An 18037-nucleotide genomic window follows, 5' to 3' on the forward strand; every position below is an offset into this window, starting at 1 on the left:
GGGGCAAGAAATATACAACATGAGCTTGGAGCAACTTGTATTGTCAGAAAGTGAGGAAGTACTAAACAAATTAAATAATAAGGGTATCTCAAAAGGACACAAGAGTCGACTGAAAGAGCACCCAATGCCAACTATGGGAAAATTTGAGCAAAATAATAATAGTAATAATAGTAACAATAGTAAGAATAATAATGATGATGATAATGAATTGCATCATAAACCAAAGTATAACGTATGTGAGTTCATACTGGCTTGTCTTTTCATTCTCTTAACAGAATCTTCTATATAGAGAGAGCACACAATTTTAATTTTAATGAAGTTCAATTTATAAATAACTTCTTTCATGGACTGTGCTGCTAATGTTGTATCTGAAAACTCATCACCAAAACAAAGGTCACATAGATTTTCTCCTCTGTTTTATTCTATAAAGTTTAGAGTTGTACGTTTTGCATTTGGGACTGTAATTTCAATCAATTTTTCTGTAAATTGTAAGGCTTTGTTGATGTCAAGTTTTTTGCTTATGTACATCCAATTTTCCAAGCACCATTTGTTGAAAAGCTATTCTTTCTCTATTGAATTGTCTGTGCACATTTTTCAAAACTCAGATAACTGTAGCCCTGTGGTCCATTTCTGGGCTTTCTAGTCTGTTATCTATGTGTCCGTTCTTTTGTTTGTTCCATGTTGTCTCTATCATTGTAATTTTATGTTTAGTCTTGAAATTGGGTAGAATGAGTCCTCCAGTGTAGTTTTTCTTCTTTAGTATTAGGTTGACTATTCTAGATCTTTTCCTTACCATGTAAAACTTTTAATCATTTTGTTAAGATCTGCACAATAGCTTGCTGATATAGTGATTGGAAATGTGTTTAATCTATAAATCAAGCTGGGAACAATTGGCATCTTTACAGTATTAAGTATTCCAATGTATCTTCATTTATTTGATTTTTCTTAGCAGATTTTTATAGCTTTCCACATATCAATCCTACATAGGTTTTGTCAGGTTTATACATAAATATTAATATTTCACTTCTTCATGCAAATGGTATTGTTTTTGCAATTTCAAATTCCAGTTGTTCATTGGTGATATATAGGAAGACAATCAACTTTTGCATACTGATCATGTGTCCTACAACCTTGTTATGCTCACTTATTAGTTACAGAGCTTTTCTTGTAGATTCTTTGGGGTTTTCTACATAGACAATATGGCGCCTGCTAGAGATATATACCTCTCTTTCTGTATAAACTGTATGTATATATTTTTTATCTTATTGCACTAGGTAGAACTTTCAGTACTATGTTGACAGATAAGAGTGACAAGAAAGGACATCCTGTCTTCTTCCCAGTCTAAGTGGGAAAGTGTTCAGTCTTTCCATCATTATGTATGTAGTTAGCTGGAAGTTTTGTTTAAATATTCCTAAGTCAAAGAAGTTCTCTATCCTAGGTTTTCAAGATCTTTTTAATGAATTGGTGTTGGGTTTTGTCAAATACTTTTTTGTGTGTCAATTGATATGATCATATGATTTTCTTTATTAGCCCATTGATAAGGTGAGCTACATTATTAATTTTAAATATTGACTTCCCCCTAATAAGGAGGTCTGGGTAGAGACCTCAGCCAAAGGCCCCAAAGAAACTCCAGCTGAAGACACCTGCATTCCTGAAATGAATTCTATTTCTTCATGGGGTATAATTTTGTTTGTGTTTATTGTTTAATTCAACTTGCTATTATTTTATTGAGGCTTTTCATGTCTAAGTTCATGAGTGGCATTGGTCTGTGATTTTCCTTTCATAAATGAATTAAGGAGTGTTTCCTCTGCATCTGTTTTCTGGATATTGTGGAGAGGTTGTGTTATTTCTTTCATAAATGTGCAGTAGATTCACCAGCAACATCATCTAGGCCTAGTGTTTTCTTTTGTGAAGGTTATTAATTATTGATTCCATTTATGTAACAGATATAGAGCTGTCAAGACCTCAGTTAAGCTGAAGAAGGAGAGCAGGACAGCCAGGTGTCAGGGTCTTCAACTAAAGCAACAACCTGTCTTATATACAATGGACTATTACTCAGCCATAAAAAAAGAATGAAATAATGCTGTTTGCAGCAACATGGATGGACCTAGATATTGTCATATTAAGTAAAGTAAGTCAGACAGAGAAAGACAAATATCATATCACTTATATGTGGAATCAAATGAACTTATTTACCAAACAGAACTAGACTCACAGACAGAAAACAAACTTATGGTTACCAAATGGGAAAGGGGGTCGAGAGGGATAAATTAGAAGTATGGGATTAACAGATACACACTACTATATGTAAAATAGATCAACAACAAGGCCCTATTGTATAGCACAGGAAACTATATTCAGTATCTTGTAATAACCTATAATGGAAAAGAATCTGAAAAAGAATATATATATAACTCTTTGCTGTATGACATACAGCAAGTAGGAAGTATACATAGGAGCTGTGAGCCAAAACATGTATGAAACTGGCAAACATACATAATAGTGAGTGAAAGAAGATAAACACGAAACAATATACTGTATATATCTATTTATGTGCTATTAAATCCTAGAAAAAAAGATCTATGCTATTTAGGGATACATTGATACTTGGTAAAACTATGATAGAAACAAGAAAGTAATAGCAAAAAATGGTAGAATATTGGTTACTTGTGGGGAGCTGGTATTGTGTATGTGATAGGACACATGAGTGGCTTCTGAAGTGCTGACAGTATTCCACTTCTGTACTTACTTGATAATTCCAAAGATGTTTCTTTCATCATTACTCATTATACTGAACACTTTATGTGCATTTTCTATATGTGTAATATTTTATAATAAAATTAAATGAATAAAATAGTATTGACATTGGAAGACCAGTGTTTTAATTTGGTAGTTATGTTTGAGTGTGACCCTGGCAATCTTAACTAAAAGCTCTGCTCTTCATTTTCTCTTCTGAAATGAGTAGATTGGAATTTGAAATCTCTTATAATCTCATTGTCTCAGTCTCATCAACTTATTGTATATAATTTATAATGTTACTATATTGTTTTACCCTCATACCTATTCATTTGTTCATTCTATTCATTCAAGAAATACATATTAGATACATTTTATTGCAAGACATTATGTTAAGCACTGGGTGCAAAGCAATGTAAAAAATAAGTAAAAATAATATAAAATAAGTATAGTCTGGGAATAGTAACATTTTTTAAATGTTTGCAGTACATTTATGGCCTATATCTAGTTTGTCTTCATATTAAGTTGTGTTATCACACTCAAAATTTTTCATGCTTTAAAGTGTTTTTAGTAAGCTAACACTTAGATAAGTTTTTTTAGATTTATCCTTTTATTTTTTTCTAATTCTCAGTGGATAGGAGAAGAAATATTGAAACAATTGCAGTGTCTCAATTCTCTTATGTGTACTGAGGCAAGAAGTCCTAACACAGGTGTCTGAATTACTCTTCTGAATACAGATAAAAAAATCTAATTGTCATTGAGTACATCCAAATGCAAAGCACTTTTCTTTAACCTGTGCAAAACAAAAAAACCCAAACAAAACAGTAAAGTAGATTTTATTGTTCACCACTCCCAATCCTGCTTTATAAATGATGGCCCTGGTGTTCATCCATAAGGTCACACAACATACAACTTGAGAGCTGAGTTCCAGGTTGACTCATGTTTTGTCTTGAAACACAGTAGCTGCCTCCTTGGCCAGGTGGCTCAAATAAGCAGAGTCCAGCCGCTGAGTACATATGTACCGCATGAACAGAGAATCATGCTATGGCAGGTGACTACATCACCCAGGTTGTTTATTATTTATTCTCCTTGGAGTGGAGGGTGGGCAGGGAGATGACACAAAACAAGTAACCCAAGCATTTATTTTCATGTAATTTGAAACGTCTTCTCAAAGTAATTTTAAATTTTAAAGAATATAGTAAATCACAGAAAATAACTGGGTAGATGTGAAATGGAATTAGAAATCATCAAGCTTCAGCCCCTTTTGCAAATGAGTAAACTAAGCCCCAGAAAAATTGTGTAACTTTTTCAAATTTTAATAGGTATTTCTCAACAGTGCCAGAGGGAAAAAACAGAATATTGAACTTGTTTAATCATTTTTAAACATTTTAGCAGGATTCATTTGCATACAATGTGATAATTGCATGATTCATATTTATTTATTAGAGTAAGTCCAGGAGGAATTATTATAGGCAACATTTTGCCAACATAATTTCCAGGCTGACTTTAAAAAAGCTTCTCCTTGAATTATTGAAATTGATGAGGTTTTACTCTATGTTTACAACTAACCTTCAAAAGAAATTTATGAATTGCCTTGCTTTAAAAATGGCTTTAGGTTTTTAATGTCCTTTATATAAAATTACACCTTGAAATCAAAGATGAAAAACTAAATTATCTCCTTTATTTTACAGTGGGATACTAATATTCACTGACCCAGAATGCTGATTTCGGGAAAAGTAAATGTACTCAAGGTTTACTGAAATTAAACTAAACTCATGCCATCTCCTTAGATACTTATATACGTTTTTCTTCCTTTTCCTGTCTTCCAGAGTGGCTGTACCATTTTACATTTCCCCCAGCAGTGAATGTGAATTCCTGTTGCTCCACATCTGCACCAGCATTTGGTGTTGTCAGTGTTCTAGATTTTGGCCATTCTAATAGTGTGTAGTGGCATCTCATTGTTGTCTTAATTTGCATTCTTCTTATGACATATGATAGGGAACATCTTTTCACATGCTTATTCCTGTCTATGTATCTTCCTTTGTGAGGTGTCCCTGAAGGTCCATTTTTTTGTTTGCTTTCTTATTGTTGAGTTTTAAGAGTACTTTGTATATTTTGAATAGCAACCCTTTATCAGATGTGCCTTTTGCAAATATTGTCTCTCAGTCTGTGGCTTGTCTTCTCATTCTCCTGACAATTTCTTTTGCAGAGCAGCTTTTCATTTTAATGAAGTAGAGCAAGATCACATATTTTATTCAATAAAAATAATAGCAGCGTTGGCATAGGTGACATTGTTTATCTTTATATATTTGGGGGTCTTGTAGGATACAAAAGATTTAATAACCTTTATGGACAGCACTTATTTACTTAAGAAATGCTGGTATTTTTGTTTCCTGGTGCGCAAGGAGAGGGGATTAAGATCGCTTCTTAAAGGAGCTCCAGAGACGGCCACAAGCCGGGGGTTAACAGCGCGCACCCCAACGACTGACATTAACGCTAAGGCCGCTGCTGCCACCACCAAGAAGCCTGTGTGCGAGCACAGGTCACTATCCACACCCCCCTTCCGGGGAGCCTGTGCAGCCCGCCACTGCCAGGGTCCCGGGACCCAGGGACAACTTCCCCGGGAGAACGCACGGCGCACCTCAGGCTGGCGCAACGTCACGCCGGCCTCTGGCACCGCAGGCTCGCCCCACACTGCGTGCCCCTCCCTGCCCCCGGCCTGCGTGAGCCAGAGCCCCCGACTCAGCGGCTCCTTTAACCCCGTCCTGTCTGAGCTAAGAACAGACGCCCTCCGGCGACCTACACGCAGAGGCGGGGCCAAATCCAAAACTGAGCCCCTGTGAGCTGTGAGAACAAAGAAGAGAAAGGGAAATCTCTCCCAGCAGCCTCAGGAGCAGCGGATTAAAGCGCCACAATCAACTTGATGTGCCCTGCATCTGTGGAATACATGAATAGACAACCAATCATCCCAAATTGAGGAGGGGGACTTTGAGAGCAAGATTTATGATTTTTTTCCCGTTTCCTCTTTTTGTGAGTATGTATGTGTGTGCTTCTGTGTGAGATTTTGTCTGTATAGCTTTGCTTTCACCATTTGTCCTAGGGTTCTATCCGTCCGTTTTTTTTTGTTTGTTTTTGTTTTTTTTAACTTAAAAAGTTTTTTTCTTAATAATTATTTTTTATTTTAATGACTATTTTATTTTACCTTACTTTTTATTTTCTTTTATCCTCTTTCTTTCTACTTTTTCTCCCTTTTATTCTGATCCGTGTGGATGAAAGGCTCTTGGTGCTGCAGCCAGGAGTCAGTGCTGTGCCTCTGAGGTGGGAGAGCCAACTTCAGGACACTGGTCCGCAAGAGACCTCCCAGTGCCACATAATATCAAATGGCAAAAATCTCCCAGAGATCTCCATCTCAACACCAACACCCAGCTTCACTCAACGACCAGCAAGCTACAGGGCTGGACACCAAATGCCAAACAACTAGCAAGACAAGAACACAACCCCACCCATTAGCAGAGAGGCTGCCTAAAATCATAAGTCCACAGACACCCCAAAACACCACCAGACGTGGACCTGCCCACCAGAAAGACAAGATCCAGCTTCATCCACCAGAACACAGGCACTAGTCCCTTCCACCAGGAAGCCTACACAACCCACTGAACCAACTTTAGCTACTGGGGACAGACACCAAAAACAACGGGAACTACGAACCTGCAGCCTGCAAAAAGGAGACCCCAAACACAGTAAGATAAGCAAAATGAGAAGACAGAAAAACAAACAGCAGATGAAGGAGCAAGATAGAAACCCACCAGACCTAACAAATGAAGAGGAAATAGGCAGTCTACCTGAAAAAGAATTCAGAGTAATGATAATAAAGATGATCCAAAATCTTGGAAATAGAATGGAGAAAATACAAGAAACATTTAACAAGGACCTAGAAGAACTAAAGATGAAACAAGCAATGATGAACAGCACAATAAATGAAATTAAAAATACTCTAGATGGGATCAATAGCAGAATAACTGAGGCAGAAGAACGGATAAGTAACCTGGAAGATAAAATGGTGGAAATAACTACTGCAGAGCAGAATAAAGAAAAAAGAATGAAAAGAACGGAGGACAGTCTCAGAGACCTCTGGGACAACATTAAATGCACCAACATTCGAATTATAGGGGTTCCAGAAGAAGAAGAGAAAAAGAAAGGGACTGAGAAAATATTTGAAGAGATTATAGTTGAAAACTTCCCTAACATGGGAAAGGAAATAGTTAATCAAGCCCAAATTTTTGCTAAACCAAAATTTACAGAGTATAAAAAAGCCCTTGGGAGGAAAAAAAGCCCTTGAGCAGTTGACTTTCTTTTGTTCTTTGTTCTTTTGATCTCACATTTATTTTAGATGCTTTTCTAAGTCCTTCTTTCAGTTAAACACATTCACAGTTAAGAAAAAATAAGCCTGTAGCTCTCCCTGGTATAAAAATAATGAAAGTGCCATTTCTGTATTCTTTTAACATTTTCTTACAACTAACTACTATGAAAGTGTAATAAAGTTACATGCAAATACAATATATTGCCTTTTAGGAACTTACAGGTGAAAAGAACAAATAAGAAGATAATATGATAAGCATTAAACAACAACAGCAAAACATGATCAGCCAGGAAAACATGATATTTGTGTCTTTGGAGAAAATATCGAGAACAGATTTATATTGACTCTGACATGCTATATTGAATATAAATGATAAAGAGGACATTAAATGACAAGCACAGGGCAATTCAATGTGACTAGTGCATGTGTTGTCTAGGAATGTGTAGAAATTGGAGAGCTTCAAATTGAGTATTCTTTGAATATGCAAATACTTCCCATGAAGTGCTTACCATAAACCATTCTTTTATTACATACAAAAACAGAACCAGCTGCAAGTAACGAAACGTAAACTTTTGGTGGACTAAACAGATAAAGGATCTATTTTATATCTCACATTACAATATATGGAAGCTGTATATGGAAGCTGGAAATGGTTGCTGTAAAAAATCCCTTTAATAAACCAGTTTATTTGTCTCTTCTCTCTGCCAGTCTTAGAATATTGACCTTCTTCTTCATTTCTGTCATCTTGTGAATGTACTGAATTCTGATAAATCTATAGATTCTCAATCCAAGGAAAGCCCCCCTACCAAAAAAAGAACTTACGAATGGTACCAGGTACATCAATAACCGTCTATAAAATATGATTATCAGTAAAATATTCTTTTGGATTCTCCCCTGCCTTTGATACAGAGCAATCAGTGATGTCTCAACCCCAAGTTTTCTTACAAATAATTTCCCAAAGTTACTCAGCAGCATTCCACTTATCATCTTACTGGTAAAACGGAATAGCCATCCTTAGCTGCAAGGAGCTTGGCTAAGTGATTATCTAGCTGGCACATTGCTTCCCAACTAAGACAGGAGGAAAGGGCAATGGGAATTGGATAAGAATCATCTTGCTATGCTGCAACTTTTGAGCTTGCTAAAAATACCAAATGTGATTTTCTCTCAAAAAATCATTTCCTTGTCATTTAATAAATGCTTCCTTTCACTTCATGGCTCTTCCCTCAATTATAGATTCTGTGAGTTTGCTTAATATGTGAGACTCACTGCTCTGTAATTCAGAGGATTCAAGTTGAATACCTTGTCATAGAAGATATCAACGAATTGTCCATCCTTCAGTTCAATATGCACTCTAAATGACACACTATAAATTTAGGACAACAGACATTCAATTTCAATTAAATTATTTAAAAACTCTTGAATGTGCCATAAATTGTCCATTGTATATTTATAAATCTTTTGCTAATTAGATCTACGATATTTATTGGTTTCAAGCTCTCTCTTTCACAGTGAAGAACATGGTTAAGTCTTCACTGAATTTCTTATCTATTACCTTTGTGCTTCTTTAAAAAATGTGTACATTTGACAATAAGAATAACACTTTAATTAAATAATCTCTCAAATTTTCATGTCACTCAATTATCAGTAAAATGTTTTCAGCATTAGAAACACATATGAAACACTTGTACTGTACACCATCTGCCTGTACCATTATGCTAAAATGTTATGTGTTTTAAAAAATAAAAACAAAATATGAATTAAAAAATAATAGAATTTCCATACTAAGCTAATACCTGAACGCCACATACACATATAGTTTATCACTGTTAAAAAAAAAAGCCTGGCTTACTTCACTTAGCATGATAATCTCTAGATCCATCCATGTTGCTGCAAATGACATTATTTCATTACTTTTTTATGGCTGAGTAATATTCCATTGTTCATATATGTGTATAAATAAATATATATACACATATATATCCCACATCTTCTTTATCCATTTATCTGTCAATGACATTTAGGTTGCTTCCATGTCTTAGCTATTATAAATTCTGCTGCAAATTGCTTATATGTGGAATCTAAAAGAAAAAATATTATACAAGTGAACTTTTATACAAAACAGAAACAGAATGGCAGATTTAGAAAACAAACTTATGGTTACCAAAGGGGAAAGGAGAAAAGGGATAAATTAGGAGTTTGGGATTAACAGATATACACTATTATATGTAAAATAGAAAACCAACAAGGACCTATTGTACAGCACAAGGAACTATACTCAATATTTTGTAATAACCTGTAAGGGAAAAGAATATGAAAAAATAAATATATATGTATGTATAACTGAATCTCTTTTCTGTACACCAGAAACTACAGCAACATTTTATTGAAGTATCAACTATACTTCAATAAAAATTAAAAAAAAGAAAAATGCAAGTTTTTTAATAATCTTACTTCTAATATTGATTTTTATTGCTTTATTGTCAATTATATAATTACTATTTCTCCTTATCACAAGCTGTTGAGGAGAATTTATGTGAGTGTAGAAGAAGCTGAGTCCTTCATTTGCTTGTTGCTTGTTGTGTTTTTATTCTTAGTGTTCTTAGTAATTATTTCTTAAAATAATCCTTTTACATTTATGTAGTAACAATGTAATATAATCTATATCCAAATGTCCAGTTACTGATAAACTGCAATTTTTCTGAAATCAGTGAAATCTAAGAAAGAATAAAAATATCAACAACCACTATTCATTAGAGAGCTGAAGTTATTGTTATAGAAATACAGATAGTAATTGAATAGGTGTACATATCAAATGAATACACATATGTAGAGATAACTACAGAGGTGTGTATATATTTTAAACAGTTTCATGTAATTTAATAAGCTGGACTTATTTTCTTTTTAATATCTATGTAGAGAAAATAGAAATTTGAGTAAGTTTTTCTTACTTTACAGTGGATTATCTTTTTCACCCTGATTGTACACAACCACATTTGGGGAGCACCCTTCCAGCTGGAGGCAAAACTAAAACTTGATGTTACTTACCCTGTGTTCTCTTGGTAGATTTCACTTTTTAACCTACTTGATATATAATCTATATATTAGCACACCTATAGAAACAACTTGTATGTACCGTTAGTTCTTCTGTTGACACAGCTTTCTCCAAAGTAAAATTTGACCAATTCAGACTACATTTAAGTATCTTTAAATTGATATATTATTTGAACTCTTAATTAAATTTAACACATTAGATCCTTCTTTGTTTTATAACTATCTCAATTTTTATCAAACAATGATCATTGAATCTAAATTGCCACCACTTTTTTTCTCTCCTTATAAATAATAGAAAAATATTTTAGACTCAGTCCATAGCAATTTAAAACATACAGTTTCTCATTTGGAAAAACCAAAAATGTTTTTAAATAAAGGATGTCTATCTTTTATATAACTCTACTGTTTAGATCTATATTCCTGAGTAACATTCCATTTGCCTGTTTTTATTTCACAATACCTTGAGATATGGACAATGCAGAGATAATTAAGAAATAAATGAGTAGCCTGAGAAAATTAATTTCAATAGTGTAGTAAAGCAGAAACTGGAATGCAATGAGTTGGGAATTACAAAGTAATTGATGGATAGAATGGAGAATGTAAAGAATGACATTTTAAATGATTTTACAATGAACTAGGAGAATCAGTTATTTTCAGAGTGTAGCAGAATAGAAGAGGTGGTTTTGGATTCTGATAAGCAGGAATAATTGAAGCAGAGATGATATGAGGTAAAGCGTGAGGTACCAAGTGCTGGGGAGGTGGAAAGAATAAGATCATTAAAAGCTGTGGTCATAGACTTGAATGTGTGTGTGTCTAATTAGATCCTGGAAATAGAGTAGTTTGAAGGATAAACAGTCTGTATGAAGGTCAATTCAACTGAAGACAGACAAAAATTGTTACTGTTAAATACGTTTGGTGACTGGGAGGCTAGCATTGATAGGCAGGTGTATAAAGGAAGTACTTCTCGAAAGGTGGCAGAAGGTTATTTAGAGAGAGTAATCTATAGTACTTATGAAAACACGTCATAGTTGGTAAACTATCGTGGCTCTTTTCCAAAGTTCTATTTCATACTATTTACTAATTAATGTTAATTTTTTTTTAATTTTATATATCTGTGAAAGTACAACTGTAACAAACTTACGGACATAAGACAAATGATTGGCATGTTTCTTAGAGCTGCCTTCCTCTTAATAAAGACATGTTCTTTTCAAAGTGTTAAAAAGTGTAACATTTTAATATGCCCATATTTTAAGAGTTGTCCTATCTTTTTTTCAAATTACAAATACAAAAATGAGAACTGGCTTTATATCTAATGGAAATAGCAATATGGTCTAATAAAAAGGTAAGTGCATTCAGAGTCATACCAAGGGTGTGTTTTCAGCACTAAGTATTAGATATACATTAAACTTCAGTTTCCTTGAATATAAATCAAGACTAATAATATATAATAAATATATAGAATTTATGTTAACTTGTATGTTAATATATGTAAAGATGTGTTATAAATTCTATGAGCTAACTAACTTTGTGATTAAGTCTAATATTGATTGAAAATGAAAATACAATTTTTCCACTATTCAGTTTAATATTTTATTTACCTTATTATTACTTTCAAATTATAATTTCAATTATAACCCTCAAAATTCCTGAGATAATATTTGAGGTATCACATCTCCCCTGACATCCTTGTACTTTTTAATAGTAAGGCTTTAGAACACTCATCTTTAAAGCATCCTTTCTTTTTGCTTGTTTGTTTTTAATAGCTATTCTTAAATGGCTGTTCATAGAATGGCTACCATATTCAAATGACTTTGCTGGAGTATAAACTCACCAAAATGCTGAAGGATTTATTCTCAGTTTTTAGAAGCATTTAGAAGCATTTAACAAATCAGGTCACTATGATTTGGTATGTAATGATGAGTCAGAAGTGAAGAATATGGCTTCTAGGGAAAATTATCATAACCACAAATATCTTTTAAATTTCCCCCATTATGAAAGTTGTCAGCCACGATGAGTCATTTATCAATAAAGTGAAATCTGGAAGTTGAGATAAGTATGAAAAAGGTTGAACAGTTTGAGAAAGTCTACTTTAAGTGAAAGTATTTTTTGTTTAAATTGTCACCGTGTGTCTGCGTGTGTGTACGTTTGTGTGTGTGTCTGCCTATCTGTCTATAAAACAGCAGGAAATACCATAGGTTAAAAAAGCTGAATTAAAAAGAAGAGGGGAATTAAGTAGATAAGCAATGAAATATATATAAAACAATAGAGTTTATAAGCTTAAAGCAAGGAGGGGATTATTATGTACACTTGTAATTTGACAATTTGATTAATATATAATATTCCTCAATATACCTTGTAATATTAATTGTCTTCAAGTCTACTCTGTCTGATACAAATATTGATACTCTGAGAGGGTTTTTTGTTTTGTTTTGTTTTTAGTGTTTACATGATTGCAGTTTTTTCTTTTTGGTTTATCCATAACGATATTAAAATGTTTTTCCTGAGGAACTGGGTCTTCTTTCTTTAAAAAAAAAAACCTTGACTATCTTTGTCTCTTAATAGTGACATTTAGTCTATTAGTATTTAACTTAGTTATCACTATAATTGAGATTAGATGTACCATTTTTTTCTTAGCTTTTTTTCTCATCCCCTGCACATTTTTGTTATGCTAATTTTGTCTCCACTACTGAATTATTATTTAAACCTATTTATTTTTAATTGCTTGCTCTAGGTTTCACAACACATCTCTGTAATATGAAACATTCTTGTCAAAAAAAAGTCAATACCACTTAATTTAGAGTAGAAAACATTGTACTATCAGTTCCTCCCCATATCCTCACACATACTTTAATCTCCAAGTTACATTGCTAAAATTGTTATTTTAACCACAAAATATTTTTCTACTATTTTGTTTAAGACAGTGTATTATCTTTAAAAATATCAGAAATAAATAAAATGGTTCACGTGTATTGTCTTCCCATTTTCAGCTCTCTTCATTTCTTTTTCAAGATCCACATTATAATAGATCCATCTATTTAAATTTCCTTCTGCCTAAAAAACCTTTGTTTAACTTTTTTTTTTCCATAGCAGGTCTGCTGGCAGTAGACTTTTCTACTTTTTTTCCTCTGAAAAAACTCATATTTTGCCAAGATTTTTGAAAGGTACTTTAGAGGAATGGGCAATTCTGGGTTCACAGTTTGTATTTTCAGTATGTGAAAGAGGACCTTCTATTGTCTTCTGGCTTCGGAAATTTCACGTGAAAAGTCTGCTGTATTCTTAGATCTGTTTCTCTATATGTAAAGTTTTTTTCCACTGTTTTTTAAAATTTTTCCTTATATTTGGTTTTCAGAGGCTTAACTATAATGCATTTTTTAAAAAAATATTCTTCGCTTGGGGTTCTCTGAGACCGTTCTATCTGTGTGTTGCTATCATGCATTAAATGTAGAAATTTTACAGGCATCATTTTCTTCTTTATTTGGTACAATAGTTGTAATATTGTCCCACAGTCCCTGGATTTTTTGTTCTCTTTTGTACTCTCTTTTGTATCTTTGTTTTTAAGTTTGTATAATTATTATTGGCCTATCAAACTCTATGGATTTATTCTTTTATTTACTCTGAGGATTTTGGTAAACTTTTAAGTCTTGAGAAACCTTTTGAAGGAATACTGTACCTGTGCTATCCTCTATAAATATGCTTTATGTAATAGATTATGTATCATTTAGCATTCATATTTAACCCTTTGTTATACTTTCAAATGCTTCACTGAAATTTCCCATCTGTCCATACCTGTTGCCAAGTTTTTCACCAGATTCTTTAGCATCTTAATCATGACTGTATAGATGAATATGTCTTTCTGATCTAACACTCAGATAATCTCTGCTGCTACCTTGTGACTTATGTAGGGTCTGAAGTGTCAAAGAGCTTTTCCCCATGCTTCGTGGACTGGTCCCTTCCCAAGCAGCACAACTGTTTCTTATTTTTATAATCTCTGAATTCTCCTCTTCAGCTCAGTCTTAGGAAAGCCCTGTGTGCCTGCCATGGGCGTGGGCTTTCTAAGTTTTCTCCTACGTCCTCCAGAATTAAATTTTGCCTTAAATTTAATTAAATTTGCCTCATGTCTATGGAGGTTTATTGTGAGAGTGAGTGTCCTGCCCCCCACCTGCTCCCCCATGATCACAGACTCCTGATTTGTATCAGTACAGGATCTTTGGTCTAATTGGTGTCCCTGCCTCACTCACTGGGTCAGGTGGCTTTTTCTATAATCCTTCTCCCAGAGAACTTTTGCCTTATCCCTCCCACAGTGCTAAGTGCCTTACTTGCTTGTCATTTGCTGAAAGACTTGTGATGAAGCAGGGCCTTTCTCTCCCCTGCTCCAGGAGCAGATGGCTTTTGCTTTTACCTCTCCTTCAATAGCAGTGAATCTTTGTCAGGGATCCAGAACAGGAGTATTCCTTGCTGCTCCAACAGTATATGGCTTTACCATCGTATGAGTGTAGAGCCTGGGGAGCAGACTGAGTTTTGTGTCCTTGTACCACAAGGCAGGGCTGGCCTAGGTCTCCTGCCTTTTCCTTAGCCTTTGAATTCATGGTCAAGACCTGTGGAAATAGCTGCTGAGTGAGTGTGGATTCCATGTATGTCTGTGACCCCCTGCCATTCCATCCTGTCAGTGTAGCCCACACTCAGGCTGTAAGAATGTGTATAGCCTGTTTTCCTTGCTTTCATGGCAAGGTTTGGTACCACTGTCCCAGAAGTGAAATGGTTCATCTGTCTCAGGTATCCTGGGAGGAGGCTGTTCTGCCTAGAATTTAGTTAGAATGTTTCTGTGCAATTACCCTTCCTTACTCTCAGTTGACTGAAGTTCTCCTTGACCTTCAAAGTTGGAACATGCCACAGTGAGCGTGGTTCTAGTGTTTAATGCTGTACAATTTTCACAGTTCCTAAAATTAAGCCTAGTATTCCTAAAATTAACCTAAAATTAACCTAGTACTCAAGAGAAGAATATTTTCTAATATTGAAAGTATGTTGGATTCTTGAGAGGAAGTCTCTTTGGTGGCAACTTCCACAGAGATTGCTCAAGGGTAATCTGACTGTGATATTTGCATAACTTGCCTACCTTATCATGTGACCCTTATATAAATGACAAATGCACTGTATAACTTTAGGGTTGTATAGTATATTAACCTGCATCTTTTGAAAGTCCAACCTAAAACAAAGACCAGAATTATACTCACATAGGTTCACATCATAATAATGATTTTTATCCTAAGTGAAACACTGAGAACGAAACAAAAATTCAAGACTTACTTCAGTAATTAATTTTTTCTCTGACCTTGAAGAGGTAATTTGATCCCAATTTTCTTTTCAAATAAATATTAGGGTGCTCCATCTCTCTTTAAAAAATCATGTCAATTAAGTAGGCAATGGGTTAGATCCTTCCAGGTGTATAAACGACTCCCTGAGTGTTAATTACATCGTACTAACTGCAATAAGCCACCAATGCCTGAAATTCAGTGAATTCAGCTCTATTACACTAAATCCTCCCCTAACGACTTGAAAGACTCAATGTACTTTCAGAAATATCCAGCTTTAATGTTAGGGATTCTGTAGTGTTCTCTGCAAAACTTGAAGAGAGGTGTATTACCTATACGAGGCAAGTTTTCTCACTACTAGTAGAAAAACAAACCTGACAGGAAGCTTGAAAGCGAATTAGATTTTATAATACACCCACCGCTTTTAATTTATGAGATGTACTTTAAAGGGATAAAAAATATGCTAGTTGAGAATAACTATTTAAATTCATCATGCTAAACAGAACTCCCAAAGCCTAAAGCAAAGGGTGTCCCAAAACACTTAGTAGTATAACACCTGTCAAAATACTCGCTAATTAGTAAAATTTAAGAGCAGTTCATAGTGAGTGAATGTAGTTTTCCATACTTTCAAATTGAGTACATTTTCAGGACTTGAAACATCACTCTACATTAACATTGAATGGCATTTTCTTGAGACTTTTATTATGTACTAAAAGGTTTTACAATTTTAGACAAGTATGCCTACATGATGAGCTACTAGATAGTATTTTTTCATTTTATCATAATAGTGTGTCATTGTTATTCTAGTATTTTCATGTTAATTAATTTTCAGATCTGTTGATGTAATTAAGGATATTACTAACTTCAATGCGATTTATTTTATCATTAGTTCTTTATCAGAATTACAACTGCAACACGTAGCAGCATTTTTAAAAATGTCTCCACATTTTAAATTTCTTCGATACACTATTTTGGCTTCACGTTCTCCTACTTGATAAAAGAGCGCCAGAGACTGTTTTCTAAACTCATTTTTCTCTCCCTTCTGTTTATGATTTTCTATTCTTGTGACATCACCTTCACCTCTGATCAATTGCTTCGCAAAATATCTTATCTATTCCGTAGCCCTATAAATATCCAAAATAAATTTACATTTTTGTAGATATCTGTTTCACAATCAAGTATTTAAAATAAAAAGAAATAAATCTTGACTGCTAAGTCAGCTTGTGCACTGAGCATCTTCCAGTCGTATTTGACTTTTCCAAATGCTACCTGTTCTATAATCTAAGTAATATATTTTCATAAGAAAATATGTTATTTGAGATTTCTTGTTTCAAAGAGACTCAGCACATGTTTCTGGCTCACTTTGGAAAGATCAGCCCTGAAAGATGTATAGAAGGAATTAACATGACACACAAGCAATGGCAGAGAAAACTGAAAAGAAAAAAAAAAAAAACACAAAAAAACCCCCACAAAACACTGAAATGTATGGAGACTTCTTTTTGAGATTTTGTTATGATTTTATGTTATGCTTATGTACGAATACTATGATGGATACACATTTATGTTGTTTCCAGTATAACTATCATAATAAAATGTACATTTTGCATCTTTGTTTATAATTTATTTTAACAGACTTTTAGATATGGATTGATTTATGATTACTGTCTACAGCTCCAAATCCACATTTTATACTCTGATGCAGAAACTGGAACTCAGGAAACTACATTGCCCATACATTTTTGTCAGTTTAATTTTTATTGCACTTTGGAGTCACTAGAAGAAAACTGGAAGTTAGGAGGCAAGGAGAATGACATCTTTCCTTTTCTATATTCCTGCCAGCATTACCCAGCGTTGGAAGGTCCTCAGTACCAGCAAGTTGACCTAGAGGGTTGAAACAGCTCTTTCAACCCTAGAGGGTTGAAACTGTGCCTCTTAAAATATTCCTTCCTCTGATGTCTGAGCAAAAACATTTCACAGAACTCCACTGAAGTCCTGAGGTACGGAATGTTTAGATGACCCATTCCTAAAATATGTGAATTACAGATGCAAATTACCCCTTATTCAATCTCCTGATTTCTGAGAACCCATCCTGGTCGTTTTTGTTTTCCTGTCTTTAGGGTGATACTGCACCCTGCACTTACATTCTCTGTCCTATTTACTTTTGCTTTTTAGCCTTCTTGTCTCTGTAAACAATTCCTTATATTAAATCGATCATTTTAAATACCTAGTATGGTTTCTGTTTTATTGACTATTCCCTGACTAATACAAGATATTTAAGATCCAAGCTATGAATTTCAAAATTAATTTCCAATTTTTTTGCACTTATATTAATGGAATTGATGCATGAAGATGCATTTTTCTCTATGTTTTTTCACCTGTTTACCTAGTTTTAAAATATCTATTAACATTCTGTGTTCCAAAAGGCAGTTTATTTTGATTCATATTTCCTTCATCAAAAACAATTTTTATTAACATTATTCACAAGTTTTAGCCATTTTTAGAGTTTAGAGTTTGCAGTCCTTTGAATGGATGTTTTGTTGAGAATATGCAGATTCATTTTTATAAACCACAATTTTCACAT

This window comes from Globicephala melas, chromosome 5 (assembly GCF_963455315.2).
Source record: "Globicephala melas chromosome 5, mGloMel1.2, whole genome shotgun sequence".
Taxonomy (NCBI): Eukaryota; Metazoa; Chordata; class Mammalia; order Artiodactyla; family Delphinidae; genus Globicephala; species Globicephala melas.